This window comes from Camarhynchus parvulus, chromosome Z, assembly GCF_901933205.1.
Source record: "Camarhynchus parvulus chromosome Z, STF_HiC, whole genome shotgun sequence".
Taxonomy (NCBI): Eukaryota; Metazoa; Chordata; class Aves; order Passeriformes; family Thraupidae; genus Camarhynchus; species Camarhynchus parvulus.
This window is the reverse complement of record NC_044601.1, coordinates 31,389,843-31,402,065: the sequence shown is the minus strand read 5'-3', so window position 1 is coordinate 31,402,065 and position 12,223 is coordinate 31,389,843. Positions and strand designations below refer to the sequence as shown.

At 43.0% G+C, this 12,223-nt stretch overlaps 1 protein-coding gene across 3 annotated transcripts in view; it reads left to right on the top strand.

Annotated features, from left to right (window-relative positions):
- Nucleotides 1-625: 625 nt before the first annotated feature.
- The window catches only part of ABCA1 (ATP binding cassette subfamily A member 1), a 100,433-nt gene continuing 88,835 nt past the window's right edge, over nucleotides 626-12,223 (top strand). For all 3 annotated transcript variants that reach the window (XM_030969411.1, XM_030969410.1, XM_030969409.1), the window contains exon 1: nucleotides 626-746. The gene's annotated coding sequence lies outside the window, so the exon portion shown is untranslated. The remainder of the gene's footprint in view (nucleotides 747-12,223) is intronic.

Here is a 12,223-nt window from a genome sequence, read left to right as displayed (position 1 = left end):
GGTACACTGAGTACCTCCACAGCTGTACAGCTGAGGACGGATCTGTGTCCAGTTTGTACTGGTTTAGCTCAGGAGATGCGGGAAGCGGTGCAGGCCTGGAGACGTGGGCGGCTGGAGCACACTCACTTCACAGGTAACTTCGTGCTCGGGTTTCTGCTCTTTCTTCCCACAGACCCCGGGAAAAGACGCTCGGAGGGCCGGTGCGGGAGGCAAGGCGAGGGGCTGGGATGCTTCTCGACGCACCTGGGTGAGCGGAGTTTCACAAAAAGCAGCGAGTGCGGGCAGCCCACGGAGCCGTCCCGCTGCACGGCGCCGGGGTGGACATAGCCATGCTCGCAGTTTGTTTTTGGCCGCACTGTGCACGCCCACATGCAAATCGCCGCGCAGTCCCCCACCCTCCCAACAGCAGCCGCTGTCGAAGGAAAAGAAAAAAAAAGGGGAGAGGCCCAGAGGAAAGGAGAGAAGAAAAAGAAGAAAGAAAAGAGCAAACAGAAAAGAGAAAAGACGACGGCAAAAAGACCCCGGAGGGAGGGGAAAAGCAGTGTGCTGGGCGGCCCCGGCCGTGGAAGGGGCGGGCTGGCCCACCGGGGCAGCTCCGCGCCGCCCTATAAAAGGTCCTGCGGGGTGGGGGCGCCCGGTAGCGGCAGCGGGGCCGGCGTCGGGGCCGAGAGCGGAGCCGGAGGGGATCGCGGCGCGGAGCAGGCGGCGGCTCCCCTCGGGACCGACGGCGGCTGCCGGCCGGGGAGGTAGGCGGCGGCGGCGGCGGCGGCGGGGAGGGGGGGACGACGTATCCCGGGCAGCTGTCGGGGAGGCTTCCCACTTGTACCCGCTCCGCCTGGAACGGGCGGCACAAAGCTAGAGAGTGAAAGCGCAAATGTGTGTGTGTGTGTGCTTTGTTATTGTTTTGGGGAGTTGTCTGTTTATTTTCTTACTGCTTTGGGGTCTTTGTCTTCCGACGTGGTGCCACTCTTTGCGCCGAGCCTGTCGGCAGCGCGGCTCGGAGGATGGTTTACGGCGTAGCGGTGCATCGGAGAGGGGCTGATAGTGTGTGTGTGTGTGTGTGTGTGTGTGTGTGAGGGGCGTGGTTGTGTGTGCTTATTTTTTAAAAACCAGTTAATTTATTTTAGCTTATCCTGAGCGGGGCGACTCTGACTTGGCAGCGCTCACGGAGGGTGGCTCACCTTACCGCTGCCTCTCCTGGCCCCGGTGGGTGCTAGATGATAACGGGAGGGTTTTCATCCCCTTCACTCCTACGTGAATCCTGTAAAGTCGCGGGGGTGGGATAAGGGGAGGGCCTTGGGATGGGGGGGAGTGTAAAAATAAAAAATCGATGTGGCTGCCTTTGTGATGGGCAGGAGGCTGAGTTGTATGCAACAAATCGTGCTGCTGCGTGCCAGACTGTTGTGAAGTCTGGAGTGCAACACTGCAACCTATCATCAGGCTGTTGTTACAAAACACGAGCTGCACAGCAGCCCAGATGCTTAAAACATGTCTGGAAAGCTACTCGGATTCTAAATTAAAAGTCATTATTAAACCCTACTTTTTCCTAGTTTTAGCCAGAAGTGTCCCCTTTCCCCCAGGCTGTTGGCCTGGGAGATTTTAAAGGCTGTACAAAAACATACTTAAAGGATCAAAGTTGATTTCAAGTGTGTTGGAATAGACCTCGGAGAAGCCAGAGGGGTGTAAACATATTGAAGCCTAAAATGAGTTGAACGTTTTTGAAAATTACTGCCATGGATTAATGCATTAAAAATTATTTTCACCTTGGTAAATGAGTTGGTCCTTGTATTGCAGAGAAGAGCTGTGTCTTGGGGATGTTCCATTAACAACAGATGGTCAAGCCTGCTGTCGAAGGGCTATTGTAATGGAGCAGTCTTGCTCAGTTTTGAAAGGGGGTCATGGTAGTAAACATTCAGTGCAAATGCTTTTTGTGCTTGGTGCTTGTGGCACAGCTTGACTCCCTTACAAGTGAGAATAGCAACATATGCTGACTACTTTCCTGTCACTCAAATCAGTGCACCATTCTTTGATGACGCAGTAGGATTTTAAGCTAAATGGGTAGTACCTGGGACTCTGCAGTGTTTTACTGATGTAACAGGTAAAAAATATGTTGCTGGGTCTTCATTGTGCACATTTGAATTTTAATTTATGTAAGAGTGAGTAGTGTGACATAGTCTATATATCTGGTATGGGCAGGAGCTTAATGCCTTTACTCATGATATATGAAGCACATTGTTTCTCATAATCATAATTTAGTAGGGCTGATTATGGTAAAAACTAGAAGTTAACCCTTAACAAAAAAGATGGGGCTATAAGTTCGGCAGCATGGAACACTAGTGTTGCCTAGTAGAATTTAAGTTGACCCTCTTGAGAATATTTGGCATTAAATAAAAAAATATGTTTTTTAGCTTATTGTAGGTATTCTGAAGGGGTTACTAGCTGGTCTCTGGGCTACAAGAAATCACAATTTGCTATAATTTGTCATTAGAATGTAATAATCCAGCAGCTAGCCCAAAACTATTTACCGTAACTTTCCCCCAGTAAGTTGCTGCTGAAGGACGTGTTGCCATGTGAAAGTTACATGACATAAACACCTTGGGTGCAGCTATATGTAAGATTTTAGTGTTTCTAGGAGTCATGGTAATTTTTTGGATATTAGTTCCAAATTTCCTCTGAATAGAGCTGCAAGCAAGTATGTTGGAAGTTTTGTAATGGTCTCTTCAAGCACAGAGGCTGAGGCACATTTATAAATCAGTGTGCCACAGGCAGCTGTTAGCAAACATTTCTTGTAATGCTAAATTTTTTTCAAACTCAAACATCACTCAGTGATGGTGTGGTGGTATTGGTGTGAGCAGAGACTTCTTGATATGGTACCAGATATATCATTCAGGAATAAGCCTCAGTGACTTAAAGTGACAGCAGATCTTCTATGCAGATTCTGTGTTGAAGCATTCCCACCTGTTAATCAAGTGTAATACACACATTTCAGGAAGGAATTCTTCCCTTGCCTGCATTTCTGCAAGGCTGTTTCTCACCATTGAGTTAATCTGGCAGAGTCAGACTCACAAAGACAGAGCAGAAGGAGGATTGGTACTGAACTCATCCATCTGTAGCCAAATACAATCGCCTCTGCTAGTGTTTATTATGTGCATTGCACCATGCTGGCACAGTATTTCTTAGGGTGTGGTTTCTCCAGAACTTTAATCCAGAGTAATTGAAGGTTGCTAGTGAGCTAGTAATGGACCTGCTTCATTTCCCCTGGTCTACCTATTCTTTTCTCTCTGTCTGTTTCATCCTTTGTGCAGGCACTAGAGTTCACCTGCCCAGGGTGAGTAATTGAAAAAAACTCTCCTCTTTTTGCATGGTGGTTTTTTTTGTTTTGTTTTGTTTTTTTTACCCCAGCATCCTGTGTTCAGAGTCTTCTCATGGCTTTGTGAGCACTTGTGCCAGCGCAAAGATGATGACAGAAGGGAGCAGAGAGGGACCCAAACTACCACTTTGTTTGAGTAACCTTGAAGCAGGCATCCTCAGTGTTTATATAGGTCTTCTAGGCTGGGCAACACACCAAATCCTGAAATAAGTCCAGAGGCCATGGCTGATCAAACATCATCATGCTTCTCTTCTGCTGGTTATTCTTGATGACTCCTGTGAGAGGAGCTAGAGTCAGGGTTTACTATGTTTAGTAAAACACATTTTATGTATAAGATGGATTTTCCTTGATCATCTGAGACTGCTAGGGACTCTGCCTGCTTTCTTCAGGTCTGGCTTGGAAGAAATTCACTCTCTCTAAGATTGTTTAATATTTATGCCAGCTAAGGATTTGAATTCTGAATGCTAGAAACTTTTTTTGGTGTAGTTGATGAGCATGCACATCTGCAGTTGCTGATACTGAGAGTATAGATAAAAAATACCATGGTAAGACTCTCCTTCTAGTGTTTAAAAGATGATCACCACAGAAAAACCCAAAAGTTAAAATGTCTCATTCTGTAGCTGCATGTCTTGCTTGAGTTGATTACACAAAAGTAATACAGATAATTCAGAAGAAATACTATGACTAAAACTACCTAATGGAGTACCAAAAGTACCCTGTTCCCTTTCTTTAAAATACTTGGCAGCAAAGCTAGTCATGTCTTTTTAGCATTTTTGATGAGGAGAAAAAGTGTTTTTGCTTGCTTCAATGACCAAGAGGGAGACAGAGTAGGATGGAAAACTGTTGATGCAGCTTTTCTGACACAACAGTCTAACACTGTAGGGAAAATGGGAGCATTCAGATCTTTATTTGTGGGTTATTAGCAAAAAAGCTTGATCATAGGTAATAAAAATGCATGTCAGTTTGAATGCCATAAGTATCCACACACAAGCTGACCTTTTTCCTCTGCTGTTATTTTTCTGGAGGAGTGTTGCTTAGCAGAGCTCTGCCTCATGCAATGGGATTGGTTTGCGTGGTACTGACTTTGTTAGAGAACAATTGGAGTTGGAGAAAAAGGAGAGCAAAGAGCCCCTTTCTAAGATTATTCTGGCTTGAGCTAGATAGCAAGGCTGTTCTCTGTGAAAGAACAAACTTTGAGCCTTTTACCACACAGTTCAGAGATCATTCTGGGGATCTGGTTTCCTTTTTAGCTAATAGCAGGCAGGATTGTGTGGAGGTGGCCAAAACCTGTAAGCACTCTACTCACTTGACTCTGAAACAACTTGCAGTTTACTGGTCTGTTTCCAAATGGGTGGTTGCTCCTGGGAGCAAGCAAGCCATGCAGCTAATATTCATTAGCACTTGTTAAATTGATAAAGCTCAAAATTAAGCCACGTGGACGGTCTCAGAGCAGCAGTTTTGGTGATGGAAGTGACAAGAGCAAGGTTAGGGACCAGGAAAACTTGGATCCCAGCGCCTCTGCCCTTCTTGTGATGGCTTGACTGTTTCCTCTTATCTACTTTCACTTATGTTCTAGTAATAGCATTACCAAAGTTTATACTCTTTATGGTAGAAGTCAAAGAGTGTTTTTTCTCACATTCAGCAGGTAACACATCTTTTTTTGAAGATGTCAGGCTCTGTTGCTAGTTCCAGGATGCTGGGTTTAAGTCCAGTGTTTTTAGAGATATGCCTGTTTTTACAGTTGAATTTTTGTGCCTTAAAAAGAAACAAGCATAAATGTTCTTCAAGAGCTGTATTAATGAGGATTATTTTGATATTCTGGGGATATATTGGTGGGGTTTTTTTCTGTTCCTGTTATTTTAGTTATGTTCCTGCAACAGGAGTTTGGCTATGACTACCAATAAAAACAGTTAGGACCAAACTTGAATGGTTTAAAAAACCCCAGAACTCTCCTTATCCAAACAACAAAGCAGCACTGAGCTTTTCTGAATGCAGATCCATGGATATTTATTTGTGGCACTAGTACAGGAGACAAAGTTCAAAATCTATTCTTCCTCTGAATGTGATGTTCTTATTTAAGAAACCTAATTGAATGGATCTTGCATTTGTATTTTTATTCTGCCAATAGGAAAAATGCTTTTTATTAAATGTATTTGTTTTAAAGTAATTTAGATATTTTAATTATTCTTTCCCCTATTAAATCAGAGTAGCAGTTCTTACTGCTTTGCTTCCCATCTCTCTCAAACCTATGTTTAAATATTCATGCTAAAGTAAGCAATAAGAGATTTTCTACTGTGTTTGGAGAGATATGGACTCAGTCCTTTCTTTTAGCAAACTAATACAATCACCTGTCCGCCATCAGTTTCGTATTTCTACAGATTTTATTTTTCCCAGATAATTTTTGTCATTCTTCTGATTGCCAGCCATGTCTCCCAGAGCTGCATTCCATGTTCTTGTGACATACTGTTAATATTTGTCTCTACATCTATCCTCCCAATTATATTCATATATATAAAACCCGATATAATTGCAAAATGGGGCTGTCTGTTGCAGTGTGCTTTGGCTCCAGTGGAACTTTCTCAACACCGTTAAGGATATTCTGAACTTAATGTAAAAAATGTATGTTTTGAATCCTATATCCATAAAAAACCTGCAAAATTTATTTTTGCTCACCTTCCTCTCTTGTAAGCTTATTGATTTTTCCATTTCATTCTACTTCTGCACTTACCTGCTGTTTGGAGTAATTTGGTTGAAATTTAGTTGACGACAGGTCTTCAGCTGTGTTTAGTCCCTTGAAGCTTTAGGACCAAACTAATGGAGCTCCATCCTGAAAATATTTCTGAATTGTGAAGTGGAGCTTAGGACTTGCACAGATTCTGCCATCCTTCCTTCCTGGATATGTCTGTGCATGATGTTGAATCAGGTGTATATTAGCCTGCTTTGCATGGCTTTTACTGCCGTGCTCACCCTAAGGATTGAAACTTCAGTGGTGGGGAGTGCAGCTGGAGCTGAAGAATAAAGTGTGAGTAACGACTCTTTGCTCTGTGGATCAGGCAAAATGGGAAGTTTGTCACACGCTTTCTGGCAGTGCTCCGAGCTAACTGCCCTGTGCCACACCTGACTCAGCAAGTGTGTGGGCTGCCCTATCATGTGTGCCAGCTATTTTCTTATTCTTCTATGAATAACTTTAGAGATAAGTGGTTATTGAAGTCTGTATGGGTTGCCAAGGTTGATCATAAATTCATTGCTCTTCATAGATTCTTCTGACACTCACTGATTTCAGAAGTACTTAGGCATCTCTTTATCACTTTAGTGGATTACAATCTCCCATATCAGCACAGCTGGATGGTAGCTATGTGGGAGCTGAGGTCTTCTTGTAGGCTTTACAGACTCCAACTCTGCTCAAGCTGACAATGGCTGCTAAATACTGACTTTGCCAGTTTATTGTTTTCTTTCATCAATGTCATTTCCTTTCATTGTGCTAGAGACTTTTTCTTGGCTGATGTTTTTTGCGTATTTCAGGGATATTTTTGTTTTGTTTGCTGTTACTTATAGCTGTGCCACAGATATTGCAATTGTGTAGATATCAAATTTAACTGACATCTTATTATTTTTGCCTCTGAATCTCAGAGGCACCACTGTGATGTTCTCTACACTATAAGCCATGTTGTGTTCTGCTCTGTTACTGAGAACATGCACTGGTTTATGGCATGATGTTCCCAAGTGGCAAAGATGGAGAGGAAAATAACACTACAGTTTCTTTTGATGTTACGGGGTAGGCATATGCTCAAACGACAGTTTAATCTTGTGCTGAACACTGTTGGTGTCCTTGTCTTGTTCCAAAAGCAAGATGTAGGAGAAGTCATTCCTTTCCAAAAAAGTCTTTATGAATGTGATGAAAAAGGCCACAAAGCTTCATAACTTTGCTTAGCAGAAGATAGAAATATGCCAGATGTTTCAGTGACTCTGCAGTAGGATCATGGAGTGCCTGTCAGTGTTGTACTTTTTAAAACCAGGTATCTGTCTGATTAGTGTAAGTGATTCAGTGACCAGAATGTTCTGTGGGAGGGGTGGTGGTTGAAAACATTTCTGTCCAAACATTGTTTTAGCATGTTTGGACAGAAAAGCTGCTTTCTTGGGGAGGTTGTGTCTTCCTTCTCCCCTTTGTGATTGCTGCCAAGTAGAAAGGTACCTTTTGCAGTGTGGAATTCTTTACCCCTTTTTCCTAGTTGCAGTTATATTGTCCTTCAACAGGATATGTCAAAAGCTGAGAAAAGGGACTGGGGCTGTGTAGTACAGCTTTTTGCAAACTGTATGCTGATGATACTATACTCACTCAGAGATCAAAGCTTAATGACATGAATTGAGCTCAAATGTTGCAATTATTATTTTAGCAGGATGTTCTATTATTTCTACATTCCACTAGAAAAGAGCCATTCTATGAGAGCCAAAAAAAAAATCATCTGCTAATATGGACTATGGAGTTTTGGACATTGGCCGTGATAAAGCAAATCACATTTTGTGTTTGTTTTTGCCAAAGAATGGACTAGGTTCTTGCCTTTTTTTTCTTCCACAGGCAAAGTAGGGGACACTCAGTGTAATGTTGGAAGTTGAAATGCTTCACGTATTTCACAACCTTCTAGTGGAAGCTGGTTTTTTTTTTTGTAAAATAGATGACTGCATTTCATCTTGCGTATTATACTTGACACTTAAGCAATCCTCTTGCCTAAGTGCATACCACAGTTCCTTGCGTGTGCATTCCTTAGGGTAAGTCCAGCTATGGTGCATGCAAATTTGATACCTTCCATTGCATTGGAGTTGTGCTTGTTTTCATCAATGAGCCCTCTATAAGCATGCTAGAAGTAATGAGAACCAGTTGTTGTGGTCATTATGGTAGGCAGATATTGCTGACCTGTGACAGGTTTTTCAAAATTACTTGGCATGTTGTGTCACAAGGGAAGCGTTGTAAAGCAGCAGTCATTTTTGAAAATGTGCATGTGCATAAATGTTTTAAGGATGCACTGAGGACTCTGAAAAATGTAGTCCAGTCTTTATTATGGAGCAGTTTGTAAGCTAGTGTTTTCCTCTGTGATGAAGTGTCCCATTTGATTTTTTTTCAGATTGGTAAGGATAGGCTCACCAGTGTCTCAGAAATATATCCTAGGAGTTTAGCTTTGATGGGAGAGGCAAGTTAGATACTCTGAACAGTTTAGGACCACGAATGTCAGTGCTCATTGTATTAATTTTGGGCCAGGTATTTCAAAATTATCATCTGCTCATCTGTTCATAGTGGAGCATTCAGAACTCAGCACATAATATACTGACTTATGAAATATCTATTTGCTCAGTTCTCACGCCAAGGCTAAATAACTTTAGAAGCCCATTGCCATTTTGTCTAAAGAGTTGGGAAGTCAGATTTCTGCTCCTGACATGACATTGTGTTGACCTTGAGTCATTTCAGAGCAGGATCCAAGCTTGCTTCTCTGTGTAGTACCTAGTGCAGCAAGTAGAACCTAATACTGGGCTTGGGTTCTGTCTAATTGTTTTCATAGCAGCAGTTCAAGCAGGTTGTGAATAAGTATTTTATTGTTGGCCTATGCTGAAAGGAGTCCTTTTCCACTGATTGTCATCAATATTCTGTAAGGTTGGAGCCCTCTTAAGTAACAATGTGAAATTATTTATTTGGTGTTTTGTGGTGGTGTGCATGCTTCCGTAAGGGTTCTGTAGATAAGTGGGGGGCTCTGTGTTTTCAAACCAGAGGTGGCAGGTTGCTAGAGGTAATCCATGAGCCTGCTTCATCAGCTTTCTGATATTTTGGCATTAGCCTTTAGAAGTTGGTTTTACCAAATTTTACGTGCTCCTCAAGGAGGGGAAACGAATTCAACTGGATGGCCATGTTGAAAGTCATTTACCAGTTGCCTTCAGTATTAGTAAGCACTGGAGAACAAGACTGTTTACTACCTAACTCAAGGCCAGGTAGTCAGTGTGGGAAGTAAACCAGTAGAGGATCTTGCCAAGAACTGCCACTAAAATACTGTTGTTCGTCACCCTAATCAAATTCTTTTCAGCTGACCCAGGAGCTCTCCAATCACATTGCTAGGAACGAGGAGTTGGTGTAAACTCTGTGACATGACCTGGGTGATTTTGAAGAGGAAAGCACTCCTCACTGAAGAGCTCTTTAGATGGAATAGAAAACTTTGTGTCTCTTATGCATTTGGCAAAAGGGAAAGAAATGTCCTCTGTGGGGAGATTATGAAAGACCAGCTTTTAGTGTCTGTGTGCCTCCAGTGATAACGATCCTGTGTCCCAGGCAAGAGCCGGTCGGTCCAAAGCTCACACCTCCACTGCTGATCCTGCACTGGTTGTGTCTGCTACAGACTCCAACAGTGCTTAAGCCAGGAGACAGACGTGTGGGATCTGATGGTTTCATTCTAATCTCTGCTTTTGCTTGCTTGTGGCCTTAGGTGAGTTGATTGAACTCTGTGCTGCTAATGCTTTTTATGGCACCTTTTTGCAATCTATTTCAGGTTCTTTGGGTTAAAAGATTACTTTAAAAGACTGGCACTGTTATTTGTATAAAATTGTCATTGTTCAGGTGGCAGTTTCACCTCTTTCCTAGAGCTCCAGTAGATGTCATAAGTTTTTTGACTGCTTGGAAGTTTTAGCGATGGGAATGCCAGCTTTGTTCCTTTGTGTTTTGCAAGCTTAGTGTGACTTTAGGTCACAGAACGGACATTACTTTTGGTTCTTTATTCACTGTTTCCACTGCCTGCTGGGGATTTTATGTCCAATTAGATCTCTAGCAGCAGGACAAAAATTGCTCACACTTGTCCACAGCTACTCTTTATCTAGCCTAATCTTAACATAATTGATATCAATACTGTTTTTCTCCTACTAGTTACAGCTACTGTGCTGGAAGAAGGGAAATCCTGGTGTTTGGCAGAGAAGTGGCCAAGGCGCTAGATCTTGATTTGGGAGATTTGGGGACTTAGTTCTGGACTCTAGACTTAATTGCTCCTCTGCTACACTAGTGCCCATCCAGGCCACTAGTCCTCTGGTGGTTTGTCTTGTGTAGATCAGTGCAGTGGTTTTGGTTCACCAATTTAAGATTTCCTGGCCAATGCACCAGTTAATGTGGTGAGTTCAGTGCTGGCCAAATGTTAGTGCACTCACTAGAATATACTTAATAATTTCTTGCTGTGAGATAGGATTAGGAGGAAGGCAAAACAGGCTCAAAACTTTAAAAGGGTATAAAGAAAACTTTGTTAACAGTAACTAAAAGAAAGAATAATAGGAATCAGAATAAAACCTTTAGAACACTTCTTCCCCCCCCCCCCTCCTTTGTCACTTACAGTGTAAAGAGACAAAACTTGGGACTTTTAAGTCAGTTCTGTTCTAGAACTACTTCTAGAATAGTCTTTCTCCAGTTCACTTAGGGAGAGGAGTTTCTTTTGCCATGCCATGGAAACTTCTCTACAAAAACAGTTCTCTTGTAGCTTTTAATTTCCACAAATAGCAGCTGCCCAGGAATCTACAATCATGAAATCCCTCCCATCTTCACAGCTTTCCCACAGCTGCATTTATAGGCCAACTTACGGGGTACTATTTTAAAGATGAGCTGTTCAAGAACAAAGGTTCTCTTTATTTGTCTCTGAGATCATCATCATCTCTGGGAACAGAGGTCTTCTTCTTTTTCCCTGGGGGCAGAGGGTCTTCATCACTCTTCTCTCTCTCTGTTTAAACTTCTCATGGGATCACAGCTACTTTACAATCTGCTTGCTTTAGCATAGATGCCTTTGCTTATATATTCAAACGTTTCATCTCCCCATACTTTTCAATGAGTTATAGGGAAAGAGTCTGATGTATCAATTACATTCTTCTCCATAGCTTTACAAGAGGATTTCAGCCTGAACTTAAGGCATCTCATCATTCTCCTTCCATCTGGGACTTGACTCTTTCTTCATTGATCTTGGTGTCTTCATGTTGTTCCTCTACGTGTCTTGACTCTGTCCTTTTCTCTCACTCGAGGGAGGATTGATGGTCTGCAAGTCTCATTTATGCATTAAAAGAGTTAGTATCTCGCTCAGGGCCTGCTGATGGTCACACGATCCCTGCGGGGCCGTGGATGAAGCAGTCGTGGTGATGGATTTTCAGGCCACACTGGGGCTATGTCAGGGTCGTGCGCATAGCTGGTGTCCAGCCCCTGCTGCGCTCAATTCCAGCCACAGGGCTGCCTCAGGCACATGCTGTCCCCACTGCAGGGACAGGGGACAAGATGTTATTAGTGTGGCATGGCCCTGCCCTGGCCGGCCCCACAGCCTCCCCTCCCCTGCCTGGCCAGTGGGCTGCGAGGGGGCAAGATCTCTCTCCAGAAGACAGAAGAGAGCTTTTTCCTGGGCTTTGTTCGTCTTTAATGTGTGTGCTCACAGAGGCAGAGGCGTGTTTAGCTTTCTAGTGGTTTAACGAAGTGTCTGTAGTCAAAACTAGCTACTGATTGGTTTTGTCGGGCACAGAGGAAACGATTAGCAGCTTCTCTTACAAAATTACTCCCATGACTGGCTTCTTCCCTCCTCCCCAAATATCAATTAATGCAAAACCAGCACAATCAGAATTTCAGTTCATGAGTGAGACCCTTCTGACCTGCCTTCATATCCACGATCCTGAGAGGGATCGGCTCTCTAGTGATGGCATACAGATCAGTGGGGGACTCTAGATCTGGGATTTGCAGAATTTACATGGCTCATGATATTGTTTCCTTCACAAAATGCAGCTTTATACTACCTAAAAGAAATGAATGTCAGGGGATTTCGATGTTCAAAAAGAGCACTGTATTTCTGCAGAAATCCAATGTTT